We start from the raw sequence: 3,709 nt of genomic DNA, 5'->3' as shown, positions 1-3,709 counted from the left end.
TATCCGGATCAAAAAGAAGGGAGTGCGACAGCAGGGGTTCGAACCCTGGATCTCTTCCTTGGGAGGGAAGCATCTTACCACTTGACCACAGCCGCGTCTTCTGGGAACCAGCCGGCCCGGGAGTGGCATTTAACCGGTCTTTTTGGCACCCCGGTCGTGCTCCGACTCCGACATGCCCCGCAAGCGGGGGCCGGCCGAGGGCCGCCGTGAGCCACCGGCAGCGCCCTGCTCCCCGAGAGGTGACCCTCTCGGTTCGCAAAAAAAAATCAACAAAAAATAAGATAGCGGGCGATCTGCATCTTGGTATGAAGGGCATCGGGGACTGAGTCCCACGGCCCCCCCCCCCCCCCCGCCAGGGGAGAATGACCATCCTTCAGGTGCTGTGCTCCTGGACGGGAGGCGACAAAAGGAGGCCCCTTTTCCGGGGTACCCGGGGGAGAGGCGACACACGGAGAAGGAAAGGGGCCATGCAATGACGTGGGTCGCGTGGGCTGTGAAGGTCGACGCCCGCACCGGCCTTCGGCAGGGGGAGGGCAGGGCGGGAGATGGATCCCCCTGCTACGGGATTGCGTCGAGGGCGTGGCCTCCTCTGATCGAGCGAGGTGACGGCAGTCGAGAACCGAGCAGGGGCAGGGCGGCGGCCCAAAGATCCGACGGTGCGTGACACGCTGGTTGCACTTCGCAGCACCTCGGCGTCCCCGGTGATGACCAGATCTCATGGACCCCGGCCGGCCCGGGCGATCTGTGCTTGGCTTCTGGCTGCCTCAATGTCTGGTGCATGGCCACACGGGCCCGAGGGTTGCCCGCGGGTGGAATGTGGTGCTCCGGGCGCCGGGGGGGGGGGCTGCAATCGGGCCCCCGGCCGCAAGGATCCGAAGGGCATCATTGGATGATCTGCCAAAGCCGCCGGCACCCGTACTGCCCGCCGCCAGGCAGGGCAAGGGGAGCAGCACAAAGCCGCCCGGCACCCAGGGCACCATTCCCCGAATCCCTTGGCGGGACTGTTGCGCTTCAGCGGCCCCCGGCTAAGCCATGGAGACCGGGCCCGGGGGCGGGTGCCCCGAGCTGGAGCCACATCGCGCTCACCCTCCGAGACGAGGGAATGCGCACCCGGCCAGGCCCGGCTCCGGGCGTGGGGATGCTGCGACATGGCACGGCACGGGGGCTCGCCCATTTGGCGCGCGGCACCGAGTCCTGCATGCCCCATCGTAGAGCAGCGCTCGGACACGGCCCCGTCCCTCGCCGAGCTGTGTCCGCTGATCGCCGCGCCACGGGTCGCCCTGTGAAAGCCGGATATCCAGCGTGCGTGGACTATTGCCCCCACGACCGGCAGCCCAAGCCCCGGGGGGGCTGTCTCGGATGGAGCGCCCCCTCGGCCAGCCACCGGTGGCGGGTATGTTCCTCGGGCAGAGGGCGTCCTGCTCCTTGAGGCGCACCGTCGACGGCCATGATCAGGCCCTGCATTCGCCCACCCCCTGCTGGGCAACTCCGTGTTTCTGGCCCCCCTCCCCCCCTTTGACGAGGCACATGTATCACATCCTACGGGCATTTGTGCTGTGGCCGGCATCGCACCTCGACATCAGCGGCACCTCCCCCAACCAGCTGCCAAGCCGATGTCCCGCAGCCACGGTCCCCTGGTGCACGCTCCCGCACCCGACATCCCCATCGATTGGCAGGCACGGGGCGCCGTTTGCCGGGACAGCAATCGGCGAATGCCCGGAGGCCCGGGCGTGGCCATCCATGTCGACGGGAGCCCCTCGACTGGCGGTCGGCTCGCGCGGCCCCCGGGCCCGTGGACCGCTCGGGGATCCTCGTGCATGCCATCCCACGCATGCGCCAGGACTCGGCGCCCTCCTCCCCCTGGCCCCCGATCGCAGACCATCAAGCTGGCCATCTCCCTCGCGGCCGGAGCATGGTCGCTCTTTGCCTCGGGGGAGTGGACACCCCCCGCCACAGTCCCAGCGCGGGCATGCGCCGCTGGCCAGGCAGACATGGCCGCCTTCTGGGTGGCCTGCTTCACCGACTGCGCGACGAAAGAGGGCTCCTTTTCTTGCCTGGCTCCGCGACGCGTCCCGCTGGCCACCTCGGCCCCCCGGCCGTCTCTCTCTCTCTCTCTCTCTCTCTCTCTCTCTCTCTCTCGGGTGTGTGTAGATTGTCTGCCAGCCGGTCTGCCGCCTCGCCGGTGGGGATTTATTGCCAGAGGTGTCTCTTGCCTTCACGTTAGCCTGTTTAGCTCAGTTGGTAGAGCATGGGACTCTTAATCCCAGGGTCGTGGGTTCGAGCCCCACAGTGGGCTATCTTCATCTTTTTTGGTTCTTCGGCAAGCTTTGGACACAGGGCAAGCGTCCGAGGGCGCTGTTGCGCTCTCCTGGGCGCGCCGTGTGCAAAGCCTGCGCGTACCGCCGAGGGGCCGGCAACGGAGCAGGCGACTTTTTTAAAGGGGCACATTTTCTTCCACGCCATCGCCCTTGACTTCGGGCGGGGCGCCCTTTTACCCGGCCGCCAGCAGATTCCCCACGGTCCGGCGGAGAGGGGTCTCTCGGGGAAAGGACGGGCAAAAGCGCGTGGGCTGTGCCGGGCCACGTTCCCCGGTCGGACATGACGACCCGGCCCCCGGCCGATGCACGGAGATTCGCCTGCCCCTTAGCCTGGCGGGGGTGGGGGGCGTCGGCCGGCGCCCAATCAAAGGTGGGGTGAAACGCTCCGGTTCTGGTATGTGATTCTGGGGGACCGGTGAGGGCCTTCCCTGAACCACCCAGAGCGTTCCGTCCCGAGAGGGTCACCACTCGGACATGAATACAACAACAAAAGAAGGGAAAGCTGGTGATCTGCGTCTTTATGGGGATTACATCAGGGACTAGGTCACACCGCTCCAGAGGGAGCGACGTACGGAGACAGGACTATAGGAAATCAAACCTCCGTAAGAGAGAATGACTATCCTTCAAGGTGCTGAGTCCTTGGAGGGGAGGCAGGAACGGGGGCCCCTTATATAGGGTGCCCAGAAAAGGGGGAATACATGGGAATACATGGGAATTGAGAGAGAATGGGTGGCGTCGCCGTTCGGGCGACGCCAGCACCCCCCAACGGGGAAGTGCAGGTCGACTAGTGGACCTCGTTGCTATACGATCACGTGAAGGTCATGACCAGATCTAGCAGGGATGTGGCAGCAGGGGGAAAACAGAGCAGGGCGAGGTGAGGCAGGTGCGGAGGAGGTGAGCGGAGCGAAGTTCCGACGCCATGTCGGAGGTGACATTATGGTTACATGGGGATAAATACCCATCCCGGGTGTCTTGGAATAAGGCGTCCCATATAGTCTAGGTGGTTAGGATACGTGGCTCTCACCCACGAGACCCGGGTTCGAGTCCCGGTATGGGAATATATTTTTCGTCCGAGGGGCATCCTTTTTTGGCGCCATGCGGCCTCGGGGATCAAAAAGGTAAGTGACCATGATGCGGCTCGAACACACAACCTCCTGATCCGTAGTCAGGTGCTCTATCCAATTGAGCTACACGGCCATGGGTGATCGGTGAAGTCTAGCCTTTTTATGGAACCCCGTTTGCCGCTGAATACACTCCCCCTGACTTTTGGCATCGCAGGGACTTCCCCGGCTCGCCACTGCGGCTCCCGCATCGCCGGCCGCACCAAAAGACCGCACCCCCCCCCCCCCCCCCCCCCCCCCCCCCCCCCCCCCCCCCCCCCCCCCCCCCCC

The 3,709-nt window shown here is 65.2% G+C and overlaps 4 non-coding genes across 4 annotated transcripts; 2 read left to right on the top strand and 2 right to left on the bottom strand.

Moving 5' to 3' along the window:
* Nucleotides 1-23: 23 nt before the first annotated feature.
* H696_02939 lies at nucleotides 24-95 on the bottom strand. Its single transcript has one exon. It is a non-coding gene; the product is annotated as a tRNA-Gly (tRNA).
* A 2,128-nt stretch (nucleotides 96-2,223) lies between these two features.
* On the top strand, nucleotides 2,224-2,296 carry H696_02938. Its single transcript has one exon. It is a non-coding gene; the product is annotated as a tRNA-Lys (tRNA).
* Nucleotides 2,297-3,303: 1,007 nt separating this feature from the next.
* Nucleotides 3,304-3,376, top strand: H696_02937. Its single transcript has one exon. It is a non-coding gene; the product is annotated as a tRNA-Glu (tRNA).
* Nucleotides 3,377-3,441: 65 nt separating this feature from the next.
* H696_02936 lies at nucleotides 3,442-3,515 on the bottom strand. Its single transcript has one exon. It is a non-coding gene; the product is annotated as a tRNA-Arg (tRNA).
* Between the last annotated feature and the right edge of the window lie 194 nt (nucleotides 3,516-3,709).

Source organism: Fonticula alba (assembly GCF_000388065.1).
Source record: "Fonticula alba strain ATCC 38817 unplaced genomic scaffold supercont2.4, whole genome shotgun sequence".
NCBI classification, from domain to species: domain Eukaryota; order Rotosphaerida; family Fonticulaceae; genus Fonticula; species Fonticula alba.
Note: the sequence above shows the minus strand (reverse complement) of the source record. Positions and strands in the feature narration are given on the sequence as shown.